This window comes from Vicugna pacos, chromosome X (genome assembly GCF_048564905.1).
Source record: "Vicugna pacos chromosome X, VicPac4, whole genome shotgun sequence".
NCBI lineage: Eukaryota > Metazoa > Chordata > Mammalia > Artiodactyla > Camelidae > Vicugna > Vicugna pacos.
This window is the reverse complement of record NC_133023.1, coordinates 52147424-52171524: the sequence shown is the minus strand read 5'-3', so window position 1 is coordinate 52171524 and position 24101 is coordinate 52147424. Positions and strand designations below refer to the sequence as shown.

General features: G+C 35.4%; 1 protein-coding gene across 3 annotated transcripts in view; it reads left to right on the top strand.

Annotated features, from left to right (window-relative positions):
- The window catches only part of OPHN1 (oligophrenin 1), a 564560-nt gene that overhangs the window by 469888 nt on the left and 70571 nt on the right, over positions 1-24101 (top strand). The window lies entirely within an intron of this gene.

Here is a 24101-nt window from a genome sequence, read left to right as displayed (position 1 = left end):
CCTTTAAGGAGTTAACAGTATAATATGGAAACAGCCATGTAAACAAAGAAAAATAATAGAGATAAAACTGGTATATGTAAAATTAAACCATAAAGAAAGCAATACTTATTTAAACCCCATCATATTCTTTCAGAATTTAAGGTAATATAAATTTTATGTGGTATGTAAAATATGAGGTGGTATACATTATAATTAGGTAAAATGAAAAATAAGGATAGAGACAGAAAATGAACCCAGGAATGAGGCTAGACAAGAAATCTTTATTGACAAGTCCTATACACTTGCTACAAATGTCTCGACATTTGACTCTAAGCTTTCTAGCAGTCAATACCATCCTAACAGAGCACAATTCAATAAAAACTTTTCTTCAGGGTGAGGGGTCTGATGATATAGTCCAGGTGGTATCCACAGTCCAAATCCACTTACTAGCTATATTAGGCAGTATACAGATTAAGCTGCCAAGACATCATATATAAACACAGTGGCTCCAATACAAGAGACTTTTTTTTTCTTGATTGTGGAACAGTCCAGAAAGGTGCTCCAGGGCTGATATGGTGACTTGACAGGGACAAGAACCCTGGTTACTTCTTTGTTGTTGTTCCAACATCCCTTAGGTGCCACTTCATCTGCGTGACCAAATATTCTACATGATGTCAACTGAGAAGGATGAAAGAAAGGAAGTGGAGAGTATAACACTTTTCTTTAAGGTTGTGACCTGGAAGTCACATATATCACTTTCATTTGCATACCATTCGTCAGAATTTAATCTTATTGTCACATCTAGCTATAATAGAGGCAGGGAAGTTTAGTGTTTTATTTGGGGTAGCAATGTGCCCAGCTAAGAATTTAATTATTTTACAAAAGAAGAGGGAGAGAGAGAATGGATATTGGAGGAAAATTGACATTCTCTGCATGTTATCTGCATTACATCAAATGATGTAACTTCTCTGATAGTAATTTTTTTCACTGAAATGTGAAGATGATAATAAACACATGCTATGTGACAGTCACATGCCAAAGGCTGTTTAGCTAATGAAAGGACTGAGATTTAAATCCAAATAGCCTGACTCAGAGTTGAAGTACTTAATCATTATTAAGCACTAAATGAGTGCTACATCACCAGTCATTTCGGTACAGTGATATTATTGGGTATATCCAGGGCACTTTGGTACTATTAAAGATGTGTATTTGCAGAGAAGTATACCCTAGGTCAATACTTCAGATGGGAAAGAAAGGGAAATAGGGAAAGGAAATTTTGAGGAGATGGCCCAGCATGAACAAAGGCTCACAGGCATAAAACCCCAAGCCATTTGGTATTGTTGGAACATAAAATAGAAATAGGAGTGGCAGGGGATGTGATTGGAAACAGTGTCCAGATCCTAAAAGGACTAGTTTTCCTAGTTGAGGAGTTTGGAATGCTTGAAATTGTTCCTTCAGGCTTGTGAAAGCATTGCTTGAAAGGAGAGTAGTATGGTGAACAGACTTACATTTGGTAGGCATTATTTTAGCTGTAGTGTGAAAGATGGATCACAGAGAGAGAGTATAGTTGCCATAATCTGAACAATAAATAATTGTAGTCTTAGGCCAGTGGTAAGAAGAACAAAGAGGCAAAAGCAGTAGGAATTGGTGATTGGAAGTGGAAAATGTAGGAGAGGGAGACGTCTGAATCCTGGATTTCTAACTTGACTGGATGGATGGATGGAGCTGTATTCCACACATATAAGAAATACAGAATCAGAAAGTTTTGGGGAGAAGGAAAAAAAGGTCAGTTTGGGACAGGCTGGATTTGAGGTTTCTGAACAATATCCAGAGAACAATATCTAAGAAGTAGTTGACTATGAATCTAAAGCAGAGATTAGCAGTTTTTTTCTTAAAGAACCATACAGTAAATATTATAGGCTTTGCAGGTCATAGATCTCTGTCACAACCACTCAACTGTACTTTGTATTGGGAAAGCGGTTATAGATAACATAAACAAATGAATGTTCCATTAAAATGCTATTTCCAAAATTGGCAGCAGGTGTGTGGGCTGTGATTTTCTGACTTTTTGTCTAAAGCCCAGATACCATTTACTGATTCATTAATCAATTGATTCATTCATTCATAAAATATATATTGAGTACCTACTATTTGCCAAGTACTGTTTTAGGCACTGGCAATGCAGCCCTCATGGAATTTATAAAAACAGTATCAAAATAAGTAAAATATATAGTATGTTAGATGATAAGGAGCATTAAGATGAACAATATATACAAGATCTTGTGGTAGCTCACAGTGAAAAAATTGTGATAATGAATATATGTATGTTCATGTATAACTGAAAAATTGAGCTCTACACTGGAATTTGACACAACAATGTAAAATGACTATAACTCAATATAAATGTTTTTTAAAAAGCAGAAAAGGGTAATAGATATGGTTACAAAGTGATTTTCAAATTTTAAATGCAGTGGCCAGGAAGATCTCATTGAGAAGATGACTTTTGAGCAGAGACCCATAGGAAATAAAGGAATAATTTTTCAGGTATCTGGGGAAAAAGCATTCTAGGCTGGAAATGGTAATTTGAATATCCCTGAGGCAGAAGTGTGCCTATCATGTTCATAGTACAACAAGGAGGTCAGATTGGCTAGAAGGGATTAATCAAAAGAAGAAACAGAAGAAAGATAGCTTCAGAGAGGAAATGGTGAGGGAAAGCTGAGTACATCCTTTAGGGTCTTAGAACCCATTGGAAGGATTTTGACTTTGCTATCTGAGTAAGATAGAATGAAGTTTTAGACCAGAGAAATGGCATGATTTAACTTATGTTTAATAGAACTATTTTGGATGATTTGTGGGTAATAGCTGTAGGGGAACAAGGGAAGAAGCATGGAGACTAATTAGGAGCATGTTTCAATAGTGCAATAAAAAATGATTGTACCTTGAATAAGAGTGGTAATAGTGGAGATGGTGAGAAGTGGTCACTTCTAAATAATTTTGAAGGTAGAGCAAACAGGATTTGCTGATATATCTTATGTGGAATGTGAGAGAAAGAGAAGAGTCATGGATAACTTCAAGATTTTATATCTGAGCAATGGGAAGGATGAAGTTGCTATTTACTATGATAGGCTGAGGAAGGAGAAGATTTGTAAAATAAAAAAGTGCAGGAGTTCAGTTTGAGACAAGTTAAAATAGATATGCCTACGAGATATCTGAGGTCAGAGAATAGAACAGGATTAGGGAAATAGAGTTGGCATTCAGTAGCACAGAGGTGGTGGTTAAAACCATGTGAGTGAATATTCTTGCCTAAGGAATACTTGTAGCAAGAAAGTAAACATTATACCAAGGATTGAAATCTAGGGAGTGGCAATGTTTGAAGGGCCATTAGAAGAAACCACAAAATAGATCAAGAAAGAATGGTCAGTGACAGGAGTACAAGGAGATAGGGGAGCCATAGACTCCTAGAAAGGAGTTAGTTTTCTGAAGGAAAGAATGAATAGTGGTTTCCATTTCCCAAGACATGCCATGCAGGACAAGCTCTGAAAAGTAACTACTGCTTTAAATGTTTAAATTAAAAAAAAATATGTCATACATGTACATGGTAAAAATTCCAACCATAAAGTATAGAATGAAAAATGATTCTACTCTTTGCTGAGTCTCAGCCCCTAGTTCTAATCTTCACTTCAATAATTTCTTGTTTGTCAATCTGACAAAGGAAAAAAAAGTACATATGTGCGTTGATTTTAATATGTATATTATTCCTCTACTGAGTTCAGCTAAAACCCCTGGACATTTTATATAAAAGCAACACAAGAAGACTCTGAAATATGAAGGGAATAAAGCAGACAAGACCAGCTAGGGACTTAGAGAATGATATGACCACTAGTCACCTTTGTTTTTGCCTCTTATCTCCCAGATTGGGTAGTGTAGAAGCTGACAACCTAAAAACAACAACAATAACAATAACAACAACAACAGTCGGTGCAGTAAAAAAGGGCTCAACAAAAGCCTGCTCTCACTATCCAAGGATCTGGAAAGGATAATAATCTCTTCACTCCAGCAAAATGCCACAGAAAAAATTGAGTCCCTGCTCCACCTTCAGCAAAGGCTGAGTGTAGAGTCTAGACTTCTACCTTTGCTAGTCTGTAACAAGACACCTCATCCATCCTTTCCCTGCCCCATATGGTTGTGCCAAGGAGGTCACTTGGGAAACCAGATTTTCATTTGTACCTGGTGGTAATGAGACACCCTCCCCAACTCCCTATGGTGTCAGTGGAGACCACACAAAGCACTTGGACTCCCATGACCATTTAGCACTGCAGTAATGTCAGAAGAGTCCTGGTAGAAATACAGGACTTTACCGCCACTCAGTGGAATTCAGGCTGCCACACTGTGGTGTCAGTAAAGAGGAGACCATGTGTAGAACAATAATGAGATATTCTCCTTCTCCTGCCAGAGTGGTATCCACAGGGTCCTATTGAGGAGCCTAAATTCCTACTTTTGCCTAGCAGTAACAAAGAGTCTTTGCCTCCCATTGGGATGTCAATTGAGGCCAAGTGGAAAACCTGGACTTCCATGCCATCCTGGCAGTAATGAGGCAGTGCCCCTCCTCCCCTGAAGTGGCAGTGTCAGAGAAGGCCTGCTATAACAGAAGGTATAAGTAAGAACAAGATTCTCATAATACTCAAAATGTGCAACCATCAGTTGAAAATCATTTGTCATACCAAGAACCAGGAAAATCTCAACATGAATGAGAAAAGGCCATCAATAGATATAAACACCAAGATGACACAGTTGTTAATTATCTGACTAGAAATTTAAAGCAGCCATCATAAAAATGCATTAGCAAGCAATTGGGAATCCATCTGAAACAAATGAAAAGCAATCTCAATGAAGCAAAAGAAACTTTTTGTAGAGAAATACAAAGACTGAGCAAAGAGCCAGAAGATATAAGGAAGAATCAAGTGAAAATTATAGAACTGAAAAGTGCTATAAGTGAATTTTAAAAATCCAATGGATGGAATCAACAATAGAATAAAGAAGACAGAGGAAAGAAACAGTGAACTTTTAGAATAACAGAAATTATTCAATTCAAGCAACAGGTCACTAGAGAATTTGTTACAGCTGACCTATCCTTAAAAGCATGACTAAAGGAATTTCTCTAAACAAAATGGACACAGTAAAACAAGGGATCTTGGAATATTAGGGAAGAAAAAAGAACAACAGAAAGAGCAAAATTGTGGATAAGTTTGATAGACTTTTCTTCCCCTCTTGAGTTTTCTCAAGTATGTTTGATGGTTAAAGAAAAAAATATTTTCCAGCTTTATTGAGATAAAGCAAAAATTATGATATGATCTGATATGGTTCTCAATGTATGTGAAGGAAATGCTTAAGACAATTGTATCATAAAAAGAGGGAGTGTAAAGAACATCAAGTGAAGTAAGGCTTGTACATTTCACCAAAAACATGAAATGTTGACACTAGTAGCCTATGATAAATTATGTTTGTACAATGTAATGCCTAAAGCAATCACTAACAAACTATACAAAGACATGCACTCAGAAACACTGTAGATAAATCAAATTAGAATTCTAAAGATGTTCAAGAAAATATAGCAATCCTAAATGTTTATGTATCAAACAATAAAACATCAAATTGCATGAAGCAAAAAACTTGTAGAACTGAAAGGAGAAATAGAAAAAGCCACAATTATACTTGGAGGCTTTAACAACCTTCTCTCTCAATAATTGAAAATTCAAATAGACAGAAAATCAGAATTGATTTAGAAGTGAAGAGCACCATCAAGCAACAGGATCTGATAAACATTTATAGAACACTACACCCAACAACAGCAGAATATAAATTATTTTAAGTTGCCAAGGAATAGATACCAAGATAGACAATATCTTAGTCCATAAAACACACACAATTTTTTAAAGAAATGGAAATCATGCATGATGTTTTCTCTGACTACAATGGAATTCAAACTAAAAATCAATAACATAAAGGCAACATGAAGCTTGGCAAAAAAAAATTTATGATTTTAAAGAATCCAGCCTCCCCACTCCCCCAGCCCCTACAAAGATTGATGATTGAGCAGCTATCCATGAACAAAAACAGCTCTTGGATGCTTCTAGAGTCTACTTAGGAAGTTTTAGCAACACAGTAGAACAAATATAATAATAATAATAATAATAATAATAATAGTAATAACAATAACAATAATAATAATAATAATAATAATTATTATTGCACTAGGGAAGAAAGAAGACTAACTTCATTTTGCTTGCATTATTCCTATCATCCAAGTTGGCATTGTTCAGTGTTAAGAAGGAACTTCCCAGCTAAAAGAATTCCTCTTGCCAGGAAAGGAAGAGTGGGGTGAGTAAAAAGCTTCTCCTGCCTTTCAAGGTACTATGTAAAATTTCCATTTCAGTTTCACATCACCCAGTCCAGCAAAGCTGAGATGTATACAGCTGGCTAGGAATAAGGAAGAAAAGCATAAGCCATTATTAGCAGACATGCAGTGGGAGTGAGCAAAGTTCACAGAGACCTGTTCTACAGATGAACTAAGCAGATTTCACCACTGAAGTGAAACCAATGGCCAGCATAGCTGCTGTGGACTCCCTATAGATCTAACCAGCTTTCTACCCACAAATATTCATGTGCCAGCCACCTGAGTCAGTCTCCACTCCTTCCACCCACTCACCCCTGATGGAGCCCATGAACCACCTTGGCAACTATCCAAAGCATCTGCAGCTGCATATATATAAAACACAAGCTAACTGAGATCATCCCCACCCCCACCAGAGCCCAGGAGCCATACCCGCAGCCAATGTGGGCTTCTGAAGCTGTGTCAGTACAGCTGCTTTAGGACACCAGCCTGTGTCCCCTGGGCTCACCACCACCGCCGTGTCCACACTTGGGTCTAGCCCCTGGCCTAACACACATCTTTGGTCTCATCCTGGGGGAAGATCATGCAGCTATGGGTAAGCATGCCAGTAGCCAGGGCCCCCACAACTACTTGTGGACCTGGATCATGCCCTACCTTCTGTCATTAGACAGCACCACTGTGCCCACCTCTAGCTAGCCACTCCAACTGTGTACTGGCATGACCACAGCCCAACTCCCATCACCAGCCACCACTGTAGTGTGCATGCCCGGGGGGAGAGTATGCAGCTGAAGGAATATACATCAACAGCCAGGGACTCCATAGATGCTTATGGGTTCAGATCAGGCCATGCCTTCTGTCACTAGCCAACACCACTGTGTCAACCTTTAGCTAGTCTTTCCAGCTGTGAACTTGTATATGCCCAGCTTGAACCCTGTCACCAGCCCCCACAGAAATGTGCATGCCTGAGAGAAGAGTGTGCAACCATAGGAAACCATTCTGACATCCAGGATCTCTTCAGCTGCCAGTGAGTCTATAGTTGGCTCTGACCCTTGCTACCTGCCCTGATTCCCATAACTGCATGTCTCTGCAACTGGCCCTTGACTATAAACAGGCACCTACAGTTGACCAAAAGCTGAATGTGTACACCACCAGCTTCAGACACCACCACTACCTGCCCTGGCCCCTATTAGACCTGGAGGTGCCAGGTAGGACCCAAACAGCCCTTGCAGCCACTGTGGACCCCCACACCCCCACAGTGCCCACCAAGGAGCATGCAGTTGATGATATTGTGGACCCCAGTAGCCTGAGCCAAAGGGACATCATGTCCCCATAGTGTCTGACACATGCTCCCAAACTTGGCACCTTGTACTACCAGACCCAGGGTCATAGCACAGGCCCAACATGCCCCCATTCACAGGTGAAAGGCTTCCCTTACTAAAGTTAATCCATAAAGTCTGGAAGATATGACTACTTCAAATGAGCAGACACCTATGAAAGGCTACAGGGATCATGAAGAATTTGAGAAACATGTCTCCACCAAAGGAATACAGTAAACCTCCAATAGTTGGCCCAAAAGAAATGGAAGTCAGGAATTGCCTGACAGAATTCAAAATGATTGTTCTGTGGTGGTGCCCAGAGAGCTATAAGAGAACACAAATGAATAATTTAAAAACTCAAGAAAACAATACAAGAGCAAAATAAGTTCAACAAAGAGAGAAAACACAATAAAGAAACAAACAAATTTTAGAGCTGAAGAATATAATGACTGAACTGAAGAATTCAATCAAGTGCTTCTACAGCAGAATTGAACAAGCAGAAGAGAGAATTAATGAGCTAGAAGACAGACCAGTTGAAATTATCCAATCAAAGGAGCAAAAAGAAAGAGAATAAAACAGAATGAAGAAAGCTTACAGGATTTATGAAACAATATCAGCAAAAATACTATTCTAATTATTGGAGTCCCAGAAGGAGAGAGGGGAAAATGGACTTAAAGCTTATTTTAAAAAATAATGACTGAAAACTTCCTAAACCTAGGGAGAGATTTGGGCATCCAAGTTCATGAAGCTAATAGATCATCTTAAAATTTCAATCCACAATAGTATTCTTCAAGTCACATGATAATAAAACTGTCTAAAATCAAAGATAAACTATTTTAAAAGCAGGAAGAGAAAAAAATTATCTCATATAAGGGAACCCCTGTAAGGCTATCAGTGGATTTCTCAGCAGCGATCTTGTAGGCCAAGAGATAATGGGATGATATATTCACAATGCTAAAGGAAATAAACTGCCAACCAAGAATATTTCACTCAAGAAAGTTGTCCTTCATAATTGAAGGTAAAATAAAAACTTTTTCCTAATAAACAAAAGCCAAAGAAATTCATCACCACTAAATATTTCTTACAGTAAATACTGCAAAGCATTCTTCAAGCTGAAACAAAGGACACTAATTGGTAACATAATAACATGTATATGAAAATATACAACATACTGGTAAAGGTGAGCATATTCAGAATACCATTAACACTGTAATATAGTGATGTGTTACCTATTTAATCCCAGTATAAAGGTTAAAGCACAAAAGTATTAAAAGTAGCTGTAGCTTCAACAATTTGTTAATGGATACACAATATTAAATTATGTAAATGATGACATCAAAAACATAAAAGAGGGGAGTAAAAGCAGTATTTTCAAGAGATTGAAGTTAAATTGTAGTGATAAATAGACTGTTATATCTAAGATGTTTTATGTAAGCTTCACAGTAACCACAAAATGAACACTTGCAGTAGATTCACAAAATATATTAAAAAAGGAATAAAAACATACCACTGTGGAAAATCATCTGTTTACAAAGGAAGGCAGCAAGGAAGGAAGAAAGAAAAAAGTGGGAAACAGCAAGAAAACAATAAGATGCACAAAAGAACCAAAATTGCCAAAGCATTACTAAACAAAAGGAATGAAGCTGGAGGTGGTGAAATCAGACTTCAGACAATACTACAGAGCTACAGTAATCAAAACAGCATGGAATTGGTATAAAAACAGACATATGGATCAATGGAGCAGAATAGAGAGTCCACAAATAAACCCACAAACTTTGGTCAATTAATCTTTGACAAAGAAGGCAAGAAGATAGAATGGAGTAAAGACAGTCTTTCAGCAAATGGTGTTGGGAAAACTGGACAGCTGCATGTAAATAAATGAAGTTAGAACACTCCCTCACACCATACACAAAAATAAACTCAAAATGTCTTAAAGACTTAAACATAAGACAAGACACTATAAACCTCTTAGAAGAAAACATAGGAAAAACATTATCTGACATAAATCTCAGCAGTGTTATCCTAAGGCAATCTACCCAAGGAATAGAAATAAAAACAAAAATAAACAAATGGGCCAATTAAACTTATAAGCTTTTGCACAACAAAGGAAACCATAAGCAAAACAAAAAGACAACCTACAGAATGGGAGAAAGTATTTGCAAAAGATGAGACTGACAAGGGCTTAATCTCCAGAATATATAGAAAGCTCATACGACTTAATAACAAAGAAAACAACACAATCAAAAAATGGGCAGATGACCTAAAGAAGCAACTCTCCAGTGAAGACATATAAATGATCAATAGGCACATGAAAAGCTGTTCAATGTCACTAAGTATTAGAGAAATGCAAATCAAAACTACAATGAGATATTACTTCACATCAGTCAGAATGGCCATCATTCAAAATTCCACAAATGATAAATGCTGGAGAGGGTGTGGAGAAAAGGGAACCCTCCTACAATTCTGGTGGGAATGTAGTTTGGTGCAACCATTATGGAAAACAGTATGAAGATTCCTAAAAAAAATAAAAATAAACTTACAATATGACCCAGCAATCCTACTCCAGGGCAGCTATCCAGAGAGAACCTTAATTCAAAGAGACACATGAAGCCCAATGTTCATAGCAGCATTATTTGCAGTAGCCAAAACATGGAAACAGCCTAAATGTCCATCAACAGATGACTGGATAAAGAAGAAATGGTGTATTTACACAATGGAATATTACTCAGCCATAAAAAAGTAATAAAATAATGCCATTTGCAGCAACATGGATGAACCTGGAGAATGTCATTCTAAGTGAAGTAAGCCAGAAAGAAAAAAAAATATCTTATGATGTCACTTATATGTAGAATCTAAACAAATGAACAAACAAACTTATCTACAAAACAGAAACAGACTAACAGACATAGAAAACAAATGTATGGTTACCAACGGGGAGGGGGTGGGAAGGGATAAATTGGAACTTCGAGATTTGCAGATACTAATTACTATATATATAAAATAGATAAGCAACAGCTTTATACTGTATAGCCCAGGGAACTATATTCAATATCTTATAATAACTGATGGTTAAACATAAAAATGAATATATGTATGTTCCTGTATGACTGAAGTATTGTGATTTACACCAGAAATTGACACATTGTGAACTGACTATACTTGAATAAAAATATTTTAAAAAACAGTAAGATAGAATTAGTTGTCCTTACATATCAATAATTATTCTAAATGATAATGTATTGAATTATTCAATCAAAAGGCATATAGTGTGTAGATGGATAAAAAACAAGACCCAACTATATGCTGAGACTCACTTCAGCTTCAAGGACACACAGGGGCTTAAAGTGGAAGGAGGGTAAAAGATACTCTGGACAAATAGAAACCAAAAAAAGAGCAGGAGTAGCTTATATTTATATCAGACAAGATAGAATTTAAGCTAAAAATGATAACAAAAAAGAAGGTCATTATATATATAAAGAGGTCAATTCATCAAGAATATATAACAATTATAAATAAATTTTCACCCAACATTGGAGCACCTAAACACATTAAGCAAACATTAACAAATATGAAGAGAGAGATAAACAAAAATACAACAGTGGTAGAGGAGTTTAATACCTCACTTTCAACAATAGATATATCATCCATGCAGAAGATAAAGAAGGAAAATGAACTTGAACCATAGTTTAAGTCAAATAGAACAAATAGACATATACAGACATACCTTGGAGGTAATGTTGGTTCAGTTCTAGACTACTGCAATAAAATGAATATTGCTATAAAGTGAGTCACACAAATTTTTTGTTTCCCAGTGCAAATAAGTTATGTTTACACTATACTGTTGTCCATTATGTGTATGATAGCTTTATGTCTAAAAAATGTACACACCTTAATTTAAAAATTATTGCTAAAAAATTCTAACCACTATCTGAACCTCCAGCAAGTTGTAATCTTTTTGCTAGTGGAAGATCTTGCCTTAATGTTAGTGGCTGCTGACTGATCAAGATGGTGGTGGCTGAAGGATGGAGTGTCTGTGGCAATTTCCTAACATAAAACAACAATGGAGTTTGCTGCATCAATTGACTCTTCTTTTCACAAATGACTTCTCTATAGCATGCGGTGCTGTTTGATAGCATTTTACCCACAGTACAATTTCTTTCAAAATTAGAGCCAATCCTCTCAAACCCTGCCAATGCTTCATCAACCAGGCTTATTTGTAATATTCTAAATCCTTTGTTTTCATTTCAACAATCTTGCACAGAATCTTCACCTGGAGTAGATTTTATCTCAAAAAACCACTTTGCTCATCCATAAGAAACAACTCCTTATCCATTAAAGTTTTATCATGAGATTGCAACAATTAGTCACATCTTCAGGCTTCACTTCTAATTTTAGTTCTCTTGCTATTTCCACCACATCTGCAGTTCTTCCTCCACTGAAGTCTTGAATCCCTCAAAATCATCCATGAGGATTGGAATCAATGTCTTCCAAACTGCTGTTAATCTTGGTATTTTGACCTCTTCCCATGAATCACAAATGTTCTTAATGGCATCTAGAATGGTGAATCCTTTCCACAAGGTTTTCATTTACTTTGCCCAGATTCATCAGAGGAATCACTATGTGAGTTACAGTCTTATGAAATATATTTCTTAAATTATTAGACTTGAAAGTCAAAATTAATTTTTAATCCATGGGCTGCAGAATTGATGTTGTGTTAGCAGGCATGAAAACATTAATGTCATTATACAACTGCATCAGAGCTCTAAGGTAACCAGGTGCATTGTCAATAAGCAGTAATATTTTGAAAGGAATCTTTTTTTTTCCTAAGCAGTAGGTATCAACAGTGGGCTAAAAATATTCAGTAAACTGTGTGGTAAACAGATGTTCTGTCATCCAGGCTTTGTTGTTCCATTTAGAGAGCAGAGGCAAAATAAATTCTTAAAGGCCTTTGAATTTTAAGAATGGTAAATAAACATTGGTTTCATTTTAAAGTCACCAGCTGCATTAGCCCCTAATAAGAGAGTCAGTGTGTCCTTTAAAGCTTTGAAGCCAAGCATTGACTTCTCTCTAGCTGTGAAAATCCTAGGTGGCATCTTCTTCCAATATAAGGTCGTTTTATTTATATTGAAAATCTGTTGTTTAGTGTAGCCACCTTTATTAATGATCTCAGCTAGATCTTCTGGGTAACTTGCTGAAGCTTCTACATCACCACTTGCTTCTTCACCTTGCACTTTTATGTTATAGAAATGGCCTTTTTCCTTAAACCTAAGAACAAACCTCTGCTAGCTTCAGACTTTTCTTCTGCAGCTTCCTCACCTCTCTTAGCCTTCACAGAATTGAAGAGTTAGCACCTTGCTCTGGATTAGGCTTTGGCTTAAGGGAATGTTGTGGCTGGTTTGATTGTCTATCTAGACCACTAAAAATTTCTCCATATCAGCAGTAAGGCTGTTTCACTTTCTTTTTAAAAAATCATCATTATTTTTTAATATTTTTACTGAAGTATAGTTGATGTACAATATTATATAAGTTCGGGTGTATAATATAGTGATTCACAATTTTTTAAAAGTTTTGCTCCATTTATGGTTATTATAAAATATTGTCTGTATTCTCATGTTGTACAATATATCCTTATAACTTATTCTATGCATAATAGTTTATACCTCTTAATACCCTCCCCTCCCCTACTCTCTCCACAATGGTTACCACTAGTTTGTTCTCTATATCTCTGAGTCTGCCTCTTTTTTGTTATATTCACTTAGTTTGTTGTATTTTTTAGATTTCACATATAAATGATATCATACACTATTTCTCTTCCTTGGTCTGATTTATTTCACTTGGGATAATACCCTCCACGACCATCCATGTTGCTGCAAATGACAAAATTTCATTCTTTTTATGGCTAAGTGGTATTCCATTGTGTATATATACCATGTCTTCTTTATCCATTTTCTGTTGATGGACACTTCAGTTGCTTCTATATCTTGGCAATTTTCAACAATACTGCTATGAACATTGGGGTGTGTGTATCTTTTCGAATTAGTGTTTTTTCTCCAATACATATCCAGGAGTAGAATTGCTGGATCCACTTTCAATCCTAAGAAAGAAGTGCAAAGCTGGAGGCATCATAAATCTTGATTTCAACTATACTATTTTAAGCTATAGTAATCAAAACTGTATGGTACTAGCATAAAAATAGACATATAGACAAGTGAAACCAAATCAAGAGCCCAGAGGTACCCTCCTGCACATATAGTCAACTAATATTTGACAAGGGGGCCAAGAATACTCACTGGGGATAGGATAGTCTCTTCTATAAATGGTGTTGGGAAAACTGGATAATCCTATGCAGAAGAATGAAATTGAAACTCTATCTTACACTTAACTCAAAATGGATTAAAAATGTAAACATAAGACCTGAAACTATAAAACTCCTAGAAGAAAACATAGAAAGTGCCCTTTGACATTGGTCTTTGTAGTGATTTCCTGTATATGACACAAAAAGCATAAGAAACAAAATAAAAAATAAATAAGTGGAACTACATAGAACTAAAAAGTTTCTGCACAGCAAAAGAAACAGATAATGAAAGGAAAAGGCAACATAGTGAATGTGAGAAAATGTTTGCAAACCATATATTGAATAAGAGGATAATAATCAAAATATATAAAGAATTCATATAATTCAGTGAAAAACCAAACAACCCTATGGAAAAATGGGCAAAGGAACTGAATACAGTTTTCCAAAGAAGGCATATAAATGGCCAACAGGTACACGGAAAGATATTCAGCATTACTAATCATCATCAGTGAAATGCAATCAAAACCACAATGAGATATCACTCCACACCAGTTAGAATGGCTGTCATCAAAAAGTCAAGAGATACGTGTTGGCAAGCGTGTGGAGAAAAGGGAATCCTTGTGCATGGTTAATGGCAATGTAAATTGGTGAAGCCAGTATGGAAAATAGAATGGAGAGTCCTCAAAAAATTAAAAATAAAACTACTATATGATCCACCAACCTTACTCCTGAATATATATCCAAAGGAAATAAAAACCAGGTTTTGAAGAGATAGCTTACCCTCCATGTTAATTGCAGCATTATCCACAATAGCTGACATGAAAACAACCTACGTGTCTATCACAGACGAATGAATAAAGAAGTTGTGAGATTAAATATAATATATAGTTGCCCATGAGAAGGAAGGAAATTCTACTGTTTTGCAGTAACTGGATGACACTTCAAGGTATGATGCTAAGTGAAATTAGTGAGACAATCTTTTCAACTAATGATACTGGAGCAATTGCATATGTATAAGCAGCAAAAATTAACATCAACCTAAGCCTCGCTGCTTACACAAAATTAACTTGAAATCATCATACATTTAAATGTAAAAATATAAAACTTTTAGAATGTAAAATAGGGGAAAATCTTTTAGACTTATCTGGAGAGTCTTATTGAGCAGGTTTTAGACATGACACCAAAAGTACAAACCATAAAATAGATTAATTAACAAATTGGACTTCATCAAAATTTAAAACTTTTGCTCTGTGAATGGACCTATTACAAAGATGAAGTAATAAGCTACCAACTTGGAGAAAAATTTGCAAGCCATGTAAAGGACTCATATCTAGAATATAAAGACCTCTCAAAACTCAACAGTAAAAAAGAAATCAATCCAATTAGAAAATGAGCAAAAGACATTAAAAGGATATACATATGATAAACAAACAAACACGTGAAAAGTTGTTCAAGATCACTATCCATTAGGGAAATGCAAATTAAGAACACAATGATGTATCACTGCATACCTATTAGAACAATTAAAATAAAAAATAATGATAACATCAAATGCTGACTAGGGTACACAGAAGTTGGATCTCTCATAAACTTCTGGTGGGAACATAAAATTATACAGTTACTCTGAAAAGTTTGGAGGTTTCTTTAAAAAAAATACTATGGGCTTACAGTATAACCTATCGCTTATATCCCTGGGCATTCATCCCAGAGAAATAAAAACACGTTCACACAAAACCTCTGCAGGTATGTTCATAGCAGCTTTATTTGTAGTATCCAAAAACTTGATATAACCCAGATGTCCTTCAGTGGGTGAATGGTTAAACAAATTGCAGTGGAATACTATTCAGCAATAGAAAAGAATGAATTATTATTGCACATAACAATTTTGCTGAGTGCAAAAATCCTCTCTCAGAAGGTTACATAACATATTAATTCCATTTGTATAACATTCTCAAAATGACAAATTATAGAAATGAAAAACAGATTAATGGTTGCCAGAGTTTAGGTGACGGTAGGCATTGAGTGTAATGGGTGCAACTATAAAGCATTTGCATGAGAGAGATATTTGAGATGATGGAATAGTCTCTTGACTGCGGTGGTGGCTACATGATTCAACACGTGTTAAAATGGCATGGCACTAATTACACAGATTGTACCAATGTTATTTTCCTGGTTTAGATAATATAGAATAGTTATATGAGATGTCTCCTTTTGGGGGAAACTGTCTTTAGAACTTCCTGTGAATCTATTTTATTTCAAAATAAAAAAATTAGAAAATGTAAACCAATTCAAATTTTTCATATTGGTTACATGTGGGAATGATAATATTTTGGACTATTGGGGTAAATAGAGTATATTATAATTTTTTAAATGAAGATTTCATATGGAATGATTTCCATTATATACTATTAAATTAAAGCAGCAAGTGCAGATGTGCACCTATAAATATGCTATCTTTATGTAAGAAAGGAGACATAAGAAAATAAAAATTGAGCTGTTTATTGTGAAAAAAGATTTACAGAACAGATAAACCAGAACCTAATGAATTGATTACCTGTAGGAGTTTGGCAGGTATGGTTTGGAAAGGATGAAATAATGAAAAGATGTAGCAGGGAAGAGAGAGGAGCAACTCCACGGGTAGGCCTTTTTTTTTTTTTTGCATAGGTCTTACTTATAGAATAATACTAATGTTTCATGTACTCAAAACTAAATAAATACTTAAGTAAAATCAACCTGACAGTCAAAAGAACCCAAAATAAAATACAAACAGTAAGAAATGAACCTAATTATTTTACAAATGAGGAACATAGCCATATTAAAGAGGATTGGAAGAAAAGAAGTAACAAAAGTAATTTTTTAACATTTTTTATTGATTTATAATCATTTTACAATGTTGTGTCAAATTCCAGAGTAGAGCACAATTTTTCAGCTATACATGAACATATATATATTCATTGTCACATTTTTTCTCTGTGAGCTACCATAAGATCTTGTATGTATTTCCCTGTGCTATACAGTATAATCTTGTTTATCTATTCTACATTTTGAAATCCCAATCTATCCCTTCCCACCCTCTGCCCCCTTGGCAACCACAAGTCTGTATTCTCTGTCTATGAGTCTATTTCTGTCCTGTATTTATGCTTTGTTTGTTTGTTTTTTATAGATTCCACATATGAGCGATCTCATATGCTATTTTTCTTTCTCTTTCTGGCTTACTTCACTTAAAATGACATTCTCCAGGAACATCCATGATGCTGCAAATGGAGTTATGTTGTCGGTTTTTATGACTGAATTGTATTCCATTGTATAAATATACCACCACTTGTTTATCCAGTCATCTGTCGGTAGACATTTAGGCTGTCTCCATGTCTTGGTATTGTAAATAGTGCTGCTATGAATATTGGGGTACAGGTATCTTTTTGAAGTAGGGCTCCTTCTGGATATATGCCCAGGAGCGGGATTCCTGGGTCATATGGTAAGTCTATTCCCAGTCTTTTGAGGAATCTCCATACTGTTTTCCACAGTGGCTGTACCAAACTGCATTCCCACCAGCAGTGTAAGAGGATTCCCTTTTCTCCACAGCCTCTCCAGCATTTGTCATTTGTGGATTTTTGAATGATGGCCATTCTGACTGGTGTGAGGTGATACCTCATCGTAGTTTTGATTTGCATTTCTCTGATAATTAGTGATATTGAGCATTTTTTCATGTGCTTTTTGATCATTTGTGTGTCTTCCTTGGAAAATTGCTTGTTTAGGTCTTCTACCCATTTATGGATTGGGTTGTTTGTTTTTTTATTATTAAGTCATATGAGCTGCTTATATAAGATCAAGCTTTTGTCGGTTTCATTTGCAAAAAATTTTCTCCCATTCCGTAGGTTGTCTTTTTGTTTTACTTATGGTATACTTTGCTGTGCAGAAGCTTGTAAGTTTCATTACTTCCCATTTGTTTATTCTTGCTTTTATTTCAATTACTTGAGTAGACTGTTCTAGGAGAACATTTTTGAGATGTATGTCATAATGTTTTGCCTATATTTTCTTCTAGGAGGTTTATTGTATCTTGTCTTGTGTTTAAGTCTTTGGTCCATTTTGAGTTAATTTTTGTGTATGGAGTAAGGGAGTGCTCTAGATTAATTGCTTTACATGCTGCTGCCCAGTTTTCCCAACACCATTGGCTGAAGAGACTGTCTTTATTCCATTGTATATTCTTCCCTCCTTTGTCGAAGAGTAGTTGACCAAAGGTTTATGGGTTCATTTTTGGGCTCTCTATTCTGTTCCATTGGTCTATATGTCTGTTTTTGTACCAATACCATGCTGTCTTGATGACTGTAGCTCTATAGTATTGTGAATTCCGGGAGAGTTATTCAACAAAAGTAATTTTTGAAAACCATATTTCTACTGTATATTTTAAGAATTTATACAAACACTGTACTCTAGTTGGTAAACTTACTGCTTACAGGGGTATGGGTTAGCAACTCAAACTAATATACTTATATTCTAGGATTAAATAAAGTAAATATATTATGAATAATGGAAACTAGATTTCTTGCTATTGAAGAAGGACATGACAAATAAGCAAAGAAAGAAGGCTTAGACGGTCACTGTGGTGTTGGATTTTAATGGAAACAATGTTTTTAAAACTCATTTTTAAAAAATATACAGATAGATACCAAAGTAAATATAGATAAGTGTGTATCCATAGAATACCTAGAAGCAGTGCCACTCTAGTAACAATGAGCACACTTAGCACCCAGGCCATTTCTAAATACCATTCTCTAGTGAAATAGCCAAGGCTTCTTGGAGAAGTAGCTGATTCCAGGGCTGAGACAGGGAAAATAAAAGATGAGATTGGAACATCTTGTGATACCAGAAAGTAAAGAAATTCTTTAAAAATGTTACAGGAATGTGATGAAAGAACACAGAAGCCAACATGAAAATTGTCCTATGGTCAAAGTGGGAACATTTATGCAACAAAATTAATAAAGATATTATTGTTACAACTCATAGGATAAAATAATATCTAAGGTTCCATACTGATATAAACACACACACACACACAGCACACACACCACACACACACACACACACACACTCACACACACTCTGGAGGAGGAACAGTTCTCTCTTATGGTCGAATTTTAATTAACAAATTTGGAAGAAATGAGCAAGATAGAAAGTCACTACAGTAAATGCCACACTAATTTTCAGGCAAGAACCATCAACAAACACTAAAATTAGTGGATGAAAGTGCGGTGAGGATCAGATATCTGCACAGTCTCAAAATATCTCACTGCAAGATATTTATCAGTTACAAGGGGAAAATCATTGTCTTTACAGTGGAAAAAATCTGGCATCACCAGTGATAAGCATATCAACATTTTGTATCACTAACGTGATGCACCAAGAGGGGCATAGTACTACTTCTTTACTAAAGCATCACAGCGTCACTAAAAATATTTAACCTAAATGTAATCATGGGAAGACATTAGAAAAACCCATGTTGACTGATTCCTAGAGAATAACTAAGTCGTATGCACTTTTGCCATGTAAGGTAACATGATTACAGGTTTGGGGGATTAGGACGTGGACATTTTAGGGGTGTCATTACTCTGTCTACCACAGCTCACCTTCTGGCCCCCAAAGATTTACATCCATCCCACTTCAAAATACACCCATTCTATTTCAAGCTCCACAAAAGTCTAAACTGATTGTAGCATCAACTCAAGTCCAAAGTTTCATCTAATTATCATCTGCTCAAAAGTCCCAAATCTCATCATCTAAATCATGTAGATTGGGTATGGATGAGTCTCTTGCTATAATTCATCATAGGGTAAAATTCCTTACACCTGTTCACCAGTGAATCTAGAAAACAAATGATTTGCTACCAAAATACAGTGGTAAGGCAGGTATAGGATAACAGTTATATATATTCCCACTCAAAAAGTGAGAAAATGGAAGGAAAAAATAAATCACTAATGCTAAGTGATTTTGAAATCCAACTAGGCAATTTCCATTAGGTTTCAAGGCTCAGAATGATTCTCTGTGAACGTGGCTCAATCTTTTGTGTTTGCAGCTCCACCGTCTGTCATTTTTCCTTTTTTATGAAAAGTAGCCTGTGTTTAAAGCTGAGTAGTTTTATCAGCCTATTTCCTGCTTAAAGAATTTTGGGGGTCTGTCAGTCTTCTTTTATTTCATCTTCTCGACCATTTTAGGCCAAGCTAGCAGTGTTTATGTTGGTATAAGGTCCTCAAACTCTTGTGGGTCCCTCAGGTATGTCAGTGAGATTTATTCTATTAGGCAACAGAATCCTGTGCAAATCTTTCCTAAATAATTGCCTTAGCCATCCCATCTCTAATTTTCACCTCTACTGAGATACCTAAGGGGATCCAAGAGTCAGATACCTAATGCTTTTAAAGAGCCCCCTATATGACTGAATACTGTGCTCTTTTGATTGTTCTGAGACAATAGCAAAAATCAGTCCAGCCACACTCTTGGCTCTCTTTCCAGAACATATCTTCCTGATTGAATCTCCTAATTTTAGAAATTTTTATAATCTGCTGAGTGTTTCCTAAATGATATAGTCATAGAAGTCCTAGTTCCTTTTTTGCTTAACAGTTCTTTCCTCAATTTATCTCTTTCTGCTCACCTTTTACTATAAGCAGCAAGAAGAAACCAGGCAATACCTTCAATACTAGGCTTTGAAATCTCAGATAAATAACCAAATTAATTGCTTACAAGTTCTGCTTCTCACATAACTGTAGGACACAATTCTGCTACTAGATAACAAGGGTCCTCTTTCCTTCAGTTTCTAATAACATGTTCATTATTTCCTTCTGAGTCTTCAGCAGTAGCATCTTTAATGTCTATATTTCTCCCAACAGCCTGTTTATAATGATTTAAGTGTTCCCTAAGAAAATATACATGTTTTCTATTGTGTTCCTTAATTCCTTCCGAGCCCTCACCAGCAGAATCATTAATACCCATGTTTCTACTAACAGTTTGTTCAAAGCAGTCTAAGCTGTTTCTATCATGTTCCTCTAAATTCTTCTAGCATCTGCACACTGCCCAATACCTAGCAACTTCCACAGTTTTTTGAGTTTTGACTCCCATGATTATTTTGCTTATGTATTTTTTATTAGAGTATAGTCAATTTACAATGTTGTGTCAATTTATGGTGTACAGCATAATCCTTCAGTCATACTTGAACACACATATATTCATTTTCATATTTTTTCACCATAAGTTATATAAGACATTGAATGCAGTTCCCTGTGCTATACAGTATGAATTAGTTTTTTAAATATATTTTATATATAATAGTTAGTATCTGCAAACTTCAAATTCACAATTTATCCCTTACCACACCCTTTCCCACCTGGTAACTATAAGTATATTTTCTGTGTCTGTGAGTCTGTTTCTGTTTTATAAATAAGTTCAATTGTCTTTTTTTTTGGTTCCAAATGTGAGAAATATCATATTGTATTTTTCTTTTGCTTTCTGGCTTACTTCACTTAGAATGGCATTCTCCAGGAGCATCCGTGTTGCAAATGGCATTATGTTGTCAGTTTTTATGGCTGAGTAGTATTCCATTGTATAAATATACCACATCTTCTTTATCCAGTCACCTGTTGATGGACATTTAGGTTGTTTCCATGTCTTGGCTATTGTAAATATTGCTGCTATGAACATTAGGGTGCATGTATCTTTTTGAATTAAGGTTCTCTCTGGATATATGCCCAGGAATGGGAATGCTGGATCATAGAGTAAGTCTATTTTTAGTCTTTTGAGAAATCTCCAGACTGTTTTCCATAACAGCTGCACCAAACTCATTCCAACCAGCAGTGTAGGAGGGTTCCCTTTTCTCCACACCCTCTCCAGTATTTATCATTTGTAGACTTTTGAATGCTGGCCATTCTAAATGGTGTGAGGTGATACCTCATTGTAGTTTTGATTTACATTTCTCTGATAATTAGTTATATTGAGCATTTTTTTCATGTGGCTGTTGGCCACTTGTATGTCTTCATTGGAAAACTGCTTGTTTAGGTTTTCTTCCCATTGTTGTATTGAGTGGGTTTATTATTATTATTATTAAGTTGTATGAGCTGTTCTTATATTCTGGAAATGAAGCCCTTGTCAGTCTCATCTGTTGCAAATATTTCTCCCATTACATATGATGTCTTTTTGTTTTGCTTATGGTTTCCTTTGCTGTGCAAAAGCTTATACAGTTGATTATGTCCAATTGTTTATTTTCACTTTTATTTCTGTTGCCTGGGTAGACTACCCTAGGAGAACATTGCTAAGATTTATGTCAGATGTTTTGCCTATGTTTTCTTCTAAGAGGTTTATAGTGTCTTGTGTTATATTTAAGTTGTTAAGCCATTTTGAGTTAATTTTTGTATATGATGTGAGGGAGTATTCTAACTTCATTGATTTACATGTGGCTTTCCCAACACCATTTGCTGAAGAGACTGTCTTTATTCCATTGTATATTCTTGCCTCCTTTGTCAAAGATTAAATGACTGAAATTCTGTGGGTATATTTGTAGGCTATCTATTCTGTTCCATTGATCCTTATGTCTGTTTTTGTACCAATACTATACTGTTTTGATTACAGTCACTCTGTAGTATTGTCTGAAGTCTGGGAGGGTTATTCCCCAAGATTTATTCTTTTTCTTCAGTATTGTTTTGGCAATTCTGGGTCTTTTGTGATTCCATATAAATTATAGGATTATTCTAGTTCTGTGAAAAATGTCCTGGGTAATTTGGTAGGGAACACATTAAATCTGTAGATTGCTTTGGCTAGTATGGCCATTTTAACTATATTACTTCTTCTAATCCAAGAGCATGGGGCATCATTCCATTCTTTTAACTCATCTAACTTCTCTAGTCAGTGTTTTGTAGTTCTCCACATGTAAGTCTTTCACTTCTTTGGTCAGATTTATTCCTAAGTGTTTTATTTTTTGGAGGCAATTTTAAAAGGGTTTGTTTCTGTGCTTTCCTTTTCTTATAGTTCACTGTTAGTGTAAAGAAACTGATTTCTGTATGTTAATCTTGTATCCTGCAACCTTGCAAATTCATTTATCAAAACTAGTAATTTTTGTGTGGAGCACTTAAGGTTTTCTATATATAGTATCATGGAATCCAGAATATAATGACAATTTTACCTTTTCCCTTTCAATTTGGATCCCTTTTATATACTTACTTACTTACTTACTTACTTACTTACTTACTTACTTACTTTATTTATTTATTTATTTATTTATTTATTTATTTATTTATTTATTTATTTATTTATTTATTTATTATTTATGTCTAATTGCTATGGCTAGGATTTCCAATACTGTATTGAATAGAAGTGGTGAGTGGGCATCCTTGTCTTGTTCCAGATTTTAGTGTGAAGGCTCTCAGGTTTTCAGCATTGAGTATTATGCTGGCTGTAGATTTGTCATAAATAGCTTTTATTATGTTGAGATATGTCCCCTCTATACACACTTTGGCTAAAGTTTTTATCATAAATGGGTGCTGAATTTTATAAAATGGTTTTTCTGCCTCTATTGAGATGATTATGTAATTTTCATCCTTTCTCTTGTTTATGTGGTGTATCATATTGATTGATTCCATATGTTGAAGAATCCTTGTGTCCCTGGGGTGAATCCATCTTGATCATGGTGTATAATCTTTTTTATGTGTTGTTGGATTCTGATAATATTTTGTTGAAGATTTTTGCATCTATATTCATGAAGGATGGCCTATAGCTTTCCATTTTGGCAGTGTCTTTGTCTGGCTTTGGTATCAGGGTGGCTTCATAGAATAACTTTGGCATTATCCTCTCCAATCTTCTGGAAGAATTTGAGTAAGATTGTTATGAGTTCTTCTTTGTGTGTTTGATTGAATTCCCCAGTGAAGCCATCTGGTCCTGGGCTTTTGTTTGCAGGGAGGTTTTTGTTTTTGTTTTGTTTTGTTGTTTGTTTGTTTGTTTTTTACAGTTTCTATTTCACTTCTAGTGATTGGTCTGCTCAAATGATCTATTTTTTCTTTTTTTAATTTCATAATTTTATTTAAATTATACTATATATAAATTATTGTCCTTAAGATCTCCATCAGCATCTGTTGTTGCAATACTT